At 44.7% G+C, this 14,155-nt stretch overlaps 1 non-coding gene and 1 pseudogene across 1 annotated transcript; one reads left to right on the top strand and one right to left on the bottom strand.

Annotated features, from left to right (window-relative positions):
• The first annotated feature begins 855 nt into the window (after nt 1-855).
• On the top strand, nt 856-994 carry LOC120967624 (small nucleolar RNA Z247). Its single transcript, XR_005761350.1, has one exon. It is a non-coding gene; the product is annotated as a small nucleolar RNA Z247 (small nucleolar RNA).
• Nucleotides 995-10,225: 9,231 nt separating this feature from the next.
• LOC109787470 (uncharacterized) lies at nt 10,226-12,131 on the bottom strand (annotated as a pseudogene).
• Between the last annotated feature and the right edge of the window lie 2,024 nt (nt 12,132-14,155).

Here is a 14,155-nt window from a genome sequence, read left to right as displayed (position 1 = left end):
CATCATATTCATGGATTGAAAGTTTGGGCCGAAGGAACTTTTTGGCCTTGGGTCTGTTAAACATGTAATTCTGTCACGTCTAGGCTGCCTTGTGCGCCAAGGGTTGTTATAGGAGTAGGATCCTTTTTCTTCCTTCTCTCTTATCCCTCCTATAAAACCTCCTGTAATATCTCTTCGGTTGTAACCTATGAGAGATGGGTCTCTCCCCAATCAATATAAACACCACGCGGCCCTCTGTATGAGGGTAGAGACGCTTACACAAACTAACATGGTAATCAGAGCCTCCCTCTTCCTCATCTAGCGATCACCACCTCCATCCTATCGCCAACACACAATTTTTTTTCCGCCCCCATCCTTCCCATCTCCGGCGCCATGTCCACCTCCTCCAGCCAACTCATCTCCTCCAGCCTGAACAACACCATCTTCGAGCCTCTCACACGTACCAATTACATTCTCTGGCGAGCCCAAGCTCGCTCCCAAATCATGGGAGCCGGGCTATATGGGTACCTTGATAAAACCCTACCCGAGCCACCTAGAACCATCACCACAAAATCCTCAGACGGGAAAGATCAGATCGGTCCGAACCCCGTCCACACCCCATGGCTCATCCAAGATCAACAAATCGTAGCCTACTTGCTCCGCGGCCTTTCCAAAGAAGTCCTGGTGCAAGTTGCTTCCCTCGAGACTTCTCATGCCATCTGGTCTGCCCTAGCAAATATGTTCTCTGCTCAATCCAAGTCTCGCGTCAACAACTGCCGTATTGCTCTCTCCAATGCCCAGAAGGGTTCCCTCAGCGCCGCCGCCTACTTTGGGCAGATGCGGGCGCTGTCTGATGAACTCGCGGCCGCAGGAAAACCCATCGGCGAAGATGAACTCATCTCCTTCATCATCGCCGGCCTCGACATGGAATAACAGCCCATCATCTCTGCTCTTGATGTGCGCGTTGATTCTGTCTCCACCGATGAACTCTTTGGCATGATCTCCAACTTCGATGAGCATGTCGAGCTGTTCCAAGGAACTGGTCCCGGCGCCTTCAAGTCCTCTGCTAATGCCGCCTATCGCGGTCGCGGGCCTCCCAAACCCTCTCAGAACCCTCCCAAGGGTGGTGGTGGTGGGGGCTATCGTGGCGGTCCAGGCGGCAGCGGCGGCGCCCACTTCCAGAACGGTGGCGGCGGTGGCAGTGCTACCTATCCGCATGCTGGTGGCGGTGGTGGTGGCCACTTCCAGCACGGCGGCGGTGGTGGCGGTGGCCACTACAACCAGCGCGGCAACAACAACTACCAGCGCCGCAACAACAACAACAATCGTCGTCCCTTCCAAGGTTATGATGAATACCTTAACAAGTGTCAAATTTACAAGAAAGATAACCATATTGCGAAGGATTGTGACTACCGTTATGCCGAGAACAACACCCAACGCAAGAAGGTTGCAGCTGCTGCGGACGCCTCCTATGGTGTGGACACAAACTGGTACGTTGACTCCGGCGCCTCCAACCACATCACTCACGAGCTGGACAAGCTCACCATGCACGACAAGTACCCCGGGCAAGATCAGGTTCATAATGCCAATGGAGAAGGTATGGAGATAGCTCATGTTGGTCATTCAATTATTGCAACCCCTCATCGTGACATTCACCTTAAAAACATCTTGCATGTTCCCCAAACTGCCAAAAATCTTCTTTCAGTACATCGCATTGCTCTTGACAACAATGTTTTCCTTGAATTTCATCCCTATTTCTTTTTTATCAAGGATCAAGTCACACCGAGAATTCTCTATCGCGGTAGATGCGTGCATGGGCTCTACCCTATTTTTCCAGAGTTCAGGAGCTTCAATAAACAAGTCTTTGGTGTCATCAAAATCTCCCCGGACAGGTGGCATGCTAGACTAGGACATCCATCCTTTTATGTCGTGCAACAAGTGCTTCGAAATAATAAGCTCCCATGTGTTGGTGAGCGTAGCATCGAAACTATTTGTGATTCTTGTCAAAAGGCAAAATCTCATCAATTGCCATATCATATTTCTAAGCAAACAGGCCAAACGAGCAATATTTCATGTGTCCCCCGTGGTGCAACAACCCTGCCGCCGAATCCCCCTCGGATCACCCTCGACAGCATCCGCCTCGGGATCCCTCGCGCCAGATGTGTCGCCGCGTCAGGTTCTGGGTGGCAGCGCCTCCTCCGACTCCGCGCCTTCGGGCCAGCCGCCCACACCACGCGCGCCTCGCCAACCTGGGGATGACACGCGACGGGCTGCGGGCTCGCTCTCCCCCACGCGCGCGTCGGCTTCCGCGGATCACCCGACCGAGCGGTTCGGTGTGGAGCCGGGCGTCTACACCAGGCGCCTCCACCAACCAGAGGCGGGCGCGGGAACCAGGCCCCGCCTGGATTTTCTGCGCCATCCTCGCCCGTGTCTTCACCAGCGCCCACCACAGAAGAGCTGGCGGGGGAATCTGCTTCGGATCTGCTGCAGCAGACCACAGGATCCTCTGCGCCAGTAGAAGCTGCATCTGTTCCTGATGCACCACGAACACGTCTTCGATCAGAGGTAATTCAACACACAAATTACAAAGTTAAGTTTGGTTTGACATGTTCCACATGTGAACCTCGTACGTTCCAAGAAGCATGCAAGGATTCACGTTGGAAAAAGGCAATGGAAGAAGAATTTCAAGCTTTGCAGAAAAACAAAACATGGCACCTAGTTCCTGCACACCGAGTTAAAAACATGATTGATTGCAAATGGGTATTCAGGATAAAGAAGAAATCAGATGGCACAATATATCGTTATAAAGCTAGGCTTGTTGCAAAAGGATTCAAGCAGAGGTACGGTATTGATTATGAGGATACATTTAGTCCTGTCGTTAAAGCTGCAACTATCCATCTTGTTTTGTCCATCGCTGTGTCCAGAGGATGGAGCCTCAGACAGCTAGATGTACAGAACGCGTTCCTTCATGGTGTTCTAGAAGAGGAAGTGTAAATGCGTCAACCTCCTGGTTTTGAAGACAAGAACAAACCCTCATATGTGTGCAAGCTTGACAGGTCTCTTTATGGATTGAAACAAGCCCCTCGAGCTTGGTACTCACGACTAAGTACAAAGCTTCAGTCACTTGGTTTTGTGCCCTCAAAGTCTGACACATCTCTGTTTATCTATAATAAGTCACATATCTCCATATTTGTGCTTATTTATGTTGATGATATTATTGTTACAAGTTCATCCAGTGCAGCAGTAACAGCCTTGTTAAAAGACTTGAATGCAGACTTTGCTCTCAAGGATTTGGGAGATTTGCATTTCTTTCTTGGCATTGAGGTCAAGAGAAACAGGAGAAGTATGCACCTGATCTCCTGAGCAAGGTTAGCATGTAAGGGTGCAAATCCTCACCCACACCGTTGTCTAGTACAGAAAAGTTATCTCTTGAAGAAGGTGAACCCTTGAGCCAAGATGACAGCACAAGGTACAGAAGCATGGTAGGAGCTCTTCAGTACTTAACTCTTACAAGGCCTGATATTTCCTTTGCTGTAAACAAAGTTTGTCAATTCCTTCATGCACCTACCACTGCACATTGGACTGCTGCAAAACGCATATTAAGATATGTGAAGGATACTTTGAGTATTGGTCTAACATTCAGCAAGTCACCATCCACTCTTGTTAGTGCTTTCTCTGTTTCTGATTGGGCAGGGTGCCTAGATGACAGACGCTCAACAGGTGGTTTTGCTGTTTTCTTTGGACCTAACCTTATCTCATGGTGTGCAAGAAAACATGCCACAGTCTCGCGGTCAAGTACTGAGACAGAATACAAGGCTTTAGCAAATGCAACATCAAAAATTATTTGGGCCAAATCCATGCTCAGAGAACTTGGGATAGGTCATGCACAACCCTCTTGTCTCTGGTGTGATAATCTTGGTGCTACATATCTATCTGCTAATCCTGTTTTCCATGCAAGAACAAAACATATTGAAATTGACTATCATTTTGTTCGAGAAAGAGTTGCAAATAAAGAATTGGAAATTCGCTTTGTTCACTCCAAAGATCAAGTTGCAAATGGGTTCACAAAGGCTTTGCCTACAAGACAGTTTGAAGAGTTCAAGCGTAATCTTAACTTAGTTAAGTTATGATTAAGGGAAGGTGTTAAACATGTAATTTTGTCACGTCTAGGCTGCCTTGTGCGCCAAGGGTTGTTATAGGAGCAGGGTCCTTTTTCTTCCTTCTCTCTTATCCCTCCTGTAAAACCTCCTGTAATATCTCTTCGGTTGTAACCTATGAGAGATGGGTCTCTCCCCAATCAATATAAACACCACGCGGCCCTCTGTATGAGGGTAGAGACGCTTACACAAACTAACAGGGTCTTCTATGAAAATAGCATAGGATGGGTACACAGATCAGTTATAGGTTCAAATGAGTTTGAGAAAGAAGAGATGGAAGGCATATATAATAATGAGAATATTCAGAATTTTTGGAGGAGGCAGCAAGCCTACAACCATAAAACTTCCTGGAGCTGCTAGGTTCTGATGGCTATATTGAGTTATAATATCCCATTCTGGACACTAGACAGGATTGTCTATGAACTGAGCATCCTTGAGTAATGCGATAGCATGCACGGAGTAAACAACTGAAACGGGTGAGGTATATAGAAACACAAAAACAGAGATTCCTCTTTCTGTGGGATTTCCTGATTTAATTCTACCGAGCTACTATTCTTCGTTCTGTCATAGTACCTTTTTATGTTCAAGATATAAATCAAGTACTTGAATCAATGACAAAGACCGCAAATCAATGGTTCACTAAAAATGTAATCATGATCTGATGTGTTCACTTCACAGTCGAATCTGATTTTTGTTACACATTGCCTTTAGGTAACATCCTATAAGTCTGGGCTACAAGCAGGTGAACTTTTTCAGTAGTTTAGTTGCTTACAACGAGTATAAGATAGCCTTACAAGTCTGGGTTTCCGATAGATTGTAATATTCTACAAGGGCTATTTATATGAGTTGAGCCTGCTGAAACGAACACGCAGGCACATGCTTGCACTGCTCAATAGTGTGACGCGGCCTTGGCAAGGCGAGAGCTTGGCGAAGGCTAAAGCCGCTCGACTCCAGATCATGATCCCTCGGCAGGTCAAGAATGGACTGCGAGATGAAAACCACGATGTGCTTCAACAAAGCATTGCAGCCTTTTCGTTCCACATGCAGTGGTGCATCACCTCTGATGCAAGCAAAGCTGTGACATGCCTCTCCTCGGCGCCACGGTCGACAAAACTCATGATAAACACACTGTTCCAAACGACTCGGCTAAGTACGGCGCAACCAGTGGGGTAATCCAGACAGTGTTGATGAATGCATATTAGACACGTCTAGACTGTGATGCTTCTGTCCTGATGGCTCTTATTCCTACGCTTTGACATCAACCATTTCGATTTTGAAAACTATCACATGTAATGTGTTTACATTATATAACAATCTACTGGCCATGGTATATACTAAAGAGTTATTAAACGAATGAATGTGACAGCGTGAAAGGGAAGAGCGAAGTGTGTGTACGAGTGCACTAGCATGTGGATGTGAAGATGGAAGTGGTTGTATATGTAGGAGGAGAAGACAAATCATTTTATACACATTTAAAGAAGGCTGGTGAACTATTTATTTGCACCAATTTCACCTTATAACACTTGTGCTCTATTCAGACTTACTAAAACTATGGTTTTCCCCTTCTGATTCAGCAAAGATTCAAGATCTCTTTTTAGACAAAAGGCATATGCTCATACTTTATGTAAAGCCCCCAAAAGAACTGATGAATGGTTTTACACACACTAAGCACACGTTGAGAGACAGAAAGAGAGAGATCTATAAGCACATTGAGCAACCTGAATACCCACATTTCTATCTCCAATGAAGTCTTGTCCTCCCTCTTCACTGATTGGACCAAAGCTGCTTAGTGTTCATTGCCTGTGATCAGTCTTGCACCAACCTCGAGAAGCTCAACGTAAAATCTATTGTCAATACCCTCCTGGAGTGAATGCTGGTGTTGCACTCCAATATTTACTCCCGAAATAACGCTTTTGATCTTTTTAAATCCCCCATTACTTTGTTCTTGTCGCCAATAATTATGTGTAATTCATGGTTTGCTATTTATGCAAGGGCCGGAACAAGAAATTTCTGTGTTACTCCTAAGAATTTTCCATGTGTGTTCATTTGACTCTTGTTTACTTGCTGGTTAAGATTACATGCAATAATTGTATACTCGATCTTTGGACCAAGAATATGGTACAACTTTCAGTGATGCTCAGAGTGACAGATGCATGTGGTTCAGTTCTTTCTTTTCAATAGGAAGTGCTAATAAAATTTAGTTTCATCTTTTGTAATCTTCTTTCCGATGTTCTTCTTAGCACGATCAATCATCTCTCTTTCTCTATGGGAATACGAGCATTGCCTAGGAATTTTTTTCTTCACTTTATCCTTTTGTACAGTACAGTGAAAAGGAGAGAATGAACTGTGTGCAATCATGCCTACTGAAACTTGTTGAGTGTCAATTCCATTCATGAAACAGATGATATTCCGAACAATTTTGGTAGTTTGCCACTTCAGCTTCAGCCTATGAAGCTTGCAATCTGTATCCAGTACTTTATTTGCCCACCTCTTCTACGCATAATAAATTGCTCGTGCTGAGCATGGCTCATGCAAATGAGTTAATTTTCTACTATACAATAGAGGTCTGATAACAGTGTCAGTCTTCCCTCACCTGACTGCCCTCGGCGATTCCTCTCCCCTCATCGTCAGATTGCTTGGTGCAAATTGGTATGTGCAGCTGCATTGTTTGTACTACTGATTTTATGATGATACTATCAGCTTGCAGAAATGGTAGTACATTGTGATATTATCAGATATTTCTCAAAGTTACCTTATGCTACCGTATCACCGGTTGTCCAAGTTGCAAATTTTACCGGATTTTATTGGAACTCGGCTCCGTTCTTCTGATTGATTACGTATCATATTCAGATTGCAAATTTGTGTCAAAGGAATGGTTCAGAAAAAGAAGTGCGCCAAAGGGACTAATCTAAATATAGCATAGGATGGGTACATGGATCAGTTGTAAAATCAAGATAGAAAGAAGAAACTGTCACAAGGCATGAAACTGTAACCAAATGAGCTCCAGAAATAAGAGAATGCATGCAGATATAATGGTAAAGGCTATGCAATAAGAATTTCAGAATGTTTTGAAGAGACAGCAAGCTTGCAACCATAAACTTCTGGAGCAGAGCAGTCTAAAAAGAACCCTCCATTAATTACTTCGAATTATAAGCACATGAAAAATTAGGGGATTCAGTCTCAACAGACACCTTTTTCATAGTTGAATTGGCACACCTCCAGAATGGCATATTGTCTTTCAGAGAGCTGCTTTAGTCATGGAATATCCTTCGTGGACACTAGACAGGGTTATCAATGAACTGAGCATCCTTGAATAATAAGCCATCTCACACCGGATAAATTGTTAAGATGCACACATTCCTCATGGAGACTTCTGCAATATTATCCAGACATCAACATTTTCTGATTTTAGCATAGCTGAGTAACATTATTTTCATGCATCACAGGTTGTTCAATTCTATGGTAATCACAGAGGTATTTTTAGTACAGCAAATAGGTGTTTTAATCACTGACTATCAGTGAGTATCACAGAGCGAGAACTTCGAGCCTTTGTAGCAAAACAGTATTGTAAGGGCAAGAACTGTACCAAATGAGAGTTGTCCTTTGGCGAGATCTGTTTCCGAACCTGTGGTGTATAGACATCACCATCGCCGGGCAACTAAGTAAAACTGAATTCGCAATCAATGTCAACAAAGAAAACACATTAGCTTTTCATTTTATCAAGCTAATCTCGATCTGACAGAAAAAAATACATTGGGTTAAAACGCACGCCAAAAACACCATTATATTTTCAGTTCGACCACATCAGCTATCTAATCAGCCAACACTCTAGTAATTTGCAATTACTTAGTGTACTTTGATGCTGACATGCAACATTTACCAAGGACTAAACTGAAGCACCAATCTGAATTACCATTTAGCTTCTTACTTAGGACAACAGTTTAACTATCAAGTCAATGTGCCAGTAAAAGTAACACATGAAACAGTAAGAAGTTTTTGCTGCGACAATAATTGAAATAATGCAGCAAAGTTCTCCATACAATATGATGCCAGAAACATAAATTGTAAGATACAGGTTAATACTCTTGCCCAACATCAATTCTCCCATTTTTACAACAGCCACCGAGAAGTGCTGCATAATTAAACTAGGCCTCACACCAACCGGTACCATAGCATTAGGTATTCTGAAAGCTTCTTCCATCTTGGCAACTAAGCAATATCCACTGGTAACTGAAGTAAATATAATAGCATTAGGCCTCTCACCAGTGGGTTTAACCAAGTCAAAGATAAGGTATCCTTCCATTACCATTACTCTTCTGCAGCCTATGACCAATATTCTTGTTCTTCATTTCCGTAATCAATTCTTTGAATCACCATGACAAAAATAGCCCTGGATCATGCACCTGTAAACAGTTGTGTCATGAGGTACCCTGCATCAATTCTTTGGCTTTTCCGCGGTCTAGGATGGATACCCTTGGTCTTCATTCAGTAATCAATTCCTTTGCTTTCAAGAAATCACCATGATTTAAGTAACCCTGAATCATGCACCTGTAAACAGTTGTGTTATGTGGTACTCCCAGAGTCGGATCTGCCCCCACCACCCGCCCCAAGCTCCCGTCGCCGTCCCCGAGCACCGCGTCACCATTCCCAATCTCCCGCCGTAGTCCCCGAGCACCGCATCACCATTCCCATTCTCCTATTGCCATCCCCAAGCACTGCACTGCCGTCCCCTCCAAGCTCCTCCCCACCGTAAGATCTGTCATGGTTCATGTGGTTCTCAAATTATAGGGCACTAGTTATACGGGTTGCGGAAAATAAAGAAAAATTTCTTGTGAGCCAAAACTTTCTCTCTCCACACCTAAAACTGGTTTTGGGTCCCAAATTATAAGGATGTTATTGGAGATGCGCTGATATGGCTCTCCTCCTCGGCATTGTTAAGAAGATCGTGGATACCCATATGTTCGTGGTGAAGGACAGCCTAGACAATGGGGTAACCGGTGACAATAGGCAGTATTAATGAATGCACATCAAACATGTCTAAAGTAGGTTTCTCACACGCATTGCCTTCTCCAACATAGTCTTGTCCTTCCTCTTCACTTTTTTGGAGAAGGAGGATCACCCCTAGCCTCTGCATCCGACAGATGCACATAGTCTTGTCCTTCCTCTTCACTGATTGCATCCAAAGTTACATAAACATAAGCATTCTGAACAAGCAATGGGCTCGATGCTTAGGGATAATTCACGTATGTTATTAAATTATTAATCTAGAGGGAGCTTGGCAATGATGCAGAACCATAACTCTATATGACAGACCCGAGATCCCGTGAGTTAGAACGAAGAATTGGCGAAAAGTAGTGGCAGTGTTAGCCTTTTTTTTCTTTTGAATTGGAGGCTAAAAATTTGCTTCATTCATTAATTAAGAAGATTATAGAGTTCAAATTCGTGTTACAACACTTCAACCAATATAAGGCTATTACTCTCCCAGCACAATTGTTCCCGATTCCTGCCTGCTGAGACGAACACGCTTGCGCTACTCGATGATGCGAGCCGACTTATCCATGGCGAGGAGAGAGCTTGGGCGAAGGCTAAGGCTGCTCGACCGCAGACCTTGATGCGTCGGCAATTGCAGAAAGGACCACAGGGTCGTGATGATGGTGCAATTCGTCAACGCTTTGCCACTTTTCTGGTGCAGTTGTAGGTAGTGCGCCTTTGAGGGAAGCGGGTCCGTGATCTGCCTCCTCGCCATTTCGCTAGCATGATCAATCAAGCTCATGAAAAACTATATACTGCAGCCGTACAGGTTAAGGACGGCACAACCAATGGGGTCATTCAGAAAGTCTTCACTGATGCCACATTGATCAGACATGTCGAGAGACGAGAGTAGGCTGCTTCTTTCCTGATGTCTCCTATTCCTACACCTTTATATCAACCATTTCGGTTTTGAACACTATCCCAGCTCACGTGCTTACGTTATACTGCAATGTTACTAGAATGTAGGAAAGTGCAAAGTTTGGACTAGTGCACTAGTATGTGGATGTGATCATGTATATATTATATGCTCGAGTGAAGATGGAAGTGGTTGTATATGTAGGAGGAGAAGAGAAATCATTTTCTACACATTTAGAGAAGGTTGGTGGATTATTCATTTGCACCAACTTCACCTCCTAACTTCTGTTATATTCTGAAATCTTAGCACACGTCAGACTTACTAATACTATACTGCCCATACTGCAATACCCAGCTATCATAGCTAAATACGTGACTTCATCAGGGTTCACTCCCTGCTTCAACATGTCTTCAAAGAAAAGCATAGCCACATCCATAATTCCACACTTAGCATATGCACTAATCAATATGTTGAAAATACAGATGTTGGGTATGATACCATCTCCAGCCATCAGCTCACAGAGATTAGTCATATCAACAAGGGATCCTTCTTTAGCGTACCCATGAAGCATAATAGCGTATGAGACTGTATTAGGTTTATGACCCTTCTCAGCCATGGAATAAAAAAATTCTGCAGCTTCTTTGATTCTTCCATGCTTGCAAAGGTAGTCCATGACTGTGTTGCAAGTAAAAACAGTTGGTTTGACACCTTGACTTCTCATTTTTTCCAACAACCTAACGACCTCTTCAAACTGGCCCGAAATGGAATATCCATGGATCAGGCTAGTATATGTGAAAATATCCGGTCGAACACCATTACCAACCATTTGTCGAAGGACCACCTCTGCCTTGTCCATTGCTCCTGCTTTCCACAATGCATCGATAATGGAGCTATACGTCACCACATTAGGCACGACCCCCCTGCTGCATCATTTCATGGAATAGAGAGCATGCTTTGCTTAGTTCACCCTCGTTAATTAAGCCATTGGCTCCTCCCTGTTGTATGCCACCACTTCCGGGTAGTGGTCAGCTCCCTTTTTCGCCTTCATCCGGAGCAGGTCAAGTGCACATTGGCTCCTCCCATTGTCACATAAGCTCTTAATAATTATTGAGTAGGAGATGCTATCAGGCAGCTCAGGTATCCTGTAGAGCAGCCTGTTGAAGGCCTCCTCCATCTGCTTGATGTCACACTGGCACTTGAATAGGCTGTGGAAGGTGATGATGTTCGCCTTGATGCCTGTCTTGAGGAGGCGGCCAAAGAAGGCAGGCCCTAGGCCCGGGAAGCGCGAGCGGCAGCAGCAGTCAATTAGTATGTTGTAGGTGTGATTGGTGGGCGCTATTACCTGGTGGCCCTCTCGGTTCATTCGGTTGAAGAGAGCAATGGCTAGAGCAGGGCCATCGGTGCAGGCAGCGGAGGGCAGTGCACGCGCAAGGACGGCAAATAAGCCATTGAGTGCGAACGCTGATACCGGAACGGTTTGGCGCAGCAATTTGTCGAACAGTTGGTGTGCGCGCTCCGGCTGGAGCGTCCTAGGGCCCAGATGATCCTTGAGTTTATTTAGCAGCTGGTCGGCGCGTGAGGAGACGGAGCTGGAGGAGGAGCCCGGTCGGGCGCGTGGCATTGCCGCAGATCAGGAGGTCTTGTTCCATCCTGCAGCGGAGAATGTGGGAGGGTGGATGAGGGACGGAGGTCAGACACTCAACCCAACTTCGAACTGAACTGAACTTCCTGTAAATCTGTAATCAAACCAGTCAGCACTTTGCTTAGGTGATGATCCTCTAAATTATTTGGCTTTCAACCGAACAATCGAACATTCATAACAGAAATCCAAGATTGGGCTCACCGAATCATGCAGTTTGCACTCTCCTGGTCGCAGGCCATGGGGTTCCCTTCTTGCAACAATGCTGGAGACGGGGAGGGTGGGGAGTATGCAGTGGTGGGGGCACAACACAGGTTTCGTCCTATCGGTGCCCTTCGCGGTGGTGGCCGGCGACCCCGTCGGTGGATGGCGTGGAGGTGGAGCGAAGCTGGCGCTCAGAAGAAGATGGTACATGGAGGAAGCAGGGGCAGCGATGGCGTGTTTGGCTGGCAGGTGGCCAGAGTGGGGAGTGGTCGAAGTAACAGAGAAAACACATGAGGAAACCAACCATCCTCATGCGTAGGACATGCAAAAGTGGTCAAAAGTCAGTTATGTCTTGCCCCTGCGTGTCTTATGTTGTGTTCACGCAAAAGATGCAGTTTCTCGACCTTCTTTTTGATAGACACATGTGGGTATACCGACATTACGCGGGGTGCATTATTATCACACATGAGTGGAGCGGTCTCTTGGCCGGAACCGCATGACAATTCTTCATGTACCTACTGCTGCTAGCTAAAGATACAGGATGCAACAAGCGATGGACCTCCGAGGAGGGCAAGTCAGTGAATGCCTCTCCTATCAAAAAAGCTGACGAATAACCACATTTTTTAAATGACGTAGTTAAGGACGACCTAGACAATGTGGCAACCCGTGACAATAGACTGTCTCGATGAATGCACTTCAAACACCTCTAGGTTGCTTCTCTCCTGATGACTCCTATTTCTATATCTTGACATCAACCATTTCGGTTTTGAATACTATCCCGTCTCATGTGCTTGCATTATATCATAATAAACTGGTATATGCTAAACTGTGGACGAGTGTGCTAGTATGTGAATGTGATCAATGTATATCTTATCTACTCTGGTGAAGATGCAAGGGGTTGTATATGTAGAAGGAGAAGAGAAGTCATTTTCTACACATTTAAAGAAGGTTGGTGGATTATTCATTTGCATTGGTTTTACCTCTTAACTTATGCTCTAGTCCTAAGTTTTAACACATGGCTGACATACTAAACATGTTTTTGCCTTCCGAGTCAATAAAACTTCTTGATCTCATTTCCACAAAAGCATTTGTGCTTTATGTAAAGACCCAAAAAGACACGATGATTGGTTTTACACGCATGATGACACACGTGCGCACACACTTCAAGGAAGATCTAAGCACGCACACACACACACACACACACACACACACACAGCAATCTGATCACCCACATTGTCTCATCCACATAGTCTTGTCCATCCACTTCACAGCTGGCTGGACTGAACAAGCAATCAACCAAATGTTTAGGGATAACTCACTAGTGTTGTTAACTTGTTTCTGCTAATGTAGAAGTTTCTACTCTTTCTGGCAGAGCAGAACTAATAACCCTAGGTGAAGAGATCCCATAATTTACAACGAATAGTTGACTAAAAGTAGCAGCAAGTGTTAGCGAATGCATTGTCACATGAACCTTGCATTTGAGCTCTCCAGAAATAGCACAATTTCTGTCTGTCAAAAGGTCCATGCCTTCGATGGATCTTGTCAATGACGGGGATGGAATATTCCTTTGGGGCAAAAAAGATTTAAGATAGTCCATGCATCTTACCTCTTCTTATTCCACAAGATGTAAGAGTTCATTATTAATCACATCCGTTGGTTGTAGTGATTAGTGAGCCAAATCATTAGCCCGTGTAAATTAACCGGGCTCAGCCGGTCTCACTCCCGCAGTCGTTGAAGACATGAACAAATAAACAACCCCAAGAAAATTGTCTCCTGCATCAAAATCTCCCCCATTATGGCGTCAGATTTATCTCACCCTTCATAAAAATCCTCTAACAAATCACCACCCCATTGGAATCTCTTTATCCAGATTTCTTCATGGAAATAGCCTTAAATCTCAGATTGTCTTGCCTTTCTTTTCATTTCAATAGATGAGAGATTAAAATAAGAGCCATGGGTGGTCGTTGTCTTGATATTGGTTGTGGATGAGGACCCGGAATTGTCCAGCGGAAAATCTACCTTTATCGTCTCTAAGGACTACCGCCATCATGCCCCTAAGAAGTAATGGTCAAAAGAAGCATCAACATTTAGTTTCACAAAGCCCACTGGAGGGTAAGACCAGCTGCCCCATTTCGTAGAGGCCTTTGGAGATGAGGGAGTAACAAAGTTTGCCTTAAGAGATGGTATCCCATAGAGATGTGATACGTATTCTGAGTTGTCTCCTTGTGCATCATTTTCCGTCTTTCCCATCATAGATACCAAGCTGAGATAGCAACCATTTCACACACA

This window comes from Aegilops tauschii, chromosome 6, assembly GCF_002575655.3.
Source record: "Aegilops tauschii subsp. strangulata cultivar AL8/78 chromosome 6, Aet v6.0, whole genome shotgun sequence".
Lineage (NCBI taxonomy): Eukaryota > Viridiplantae > Streptophyta > Magnoliopsida > Poales > Poaceae > Aegilops > Aegilops tauschii.
This window is presented reverse-complemented; position numbering and strand designations above follow the sequence as displayed.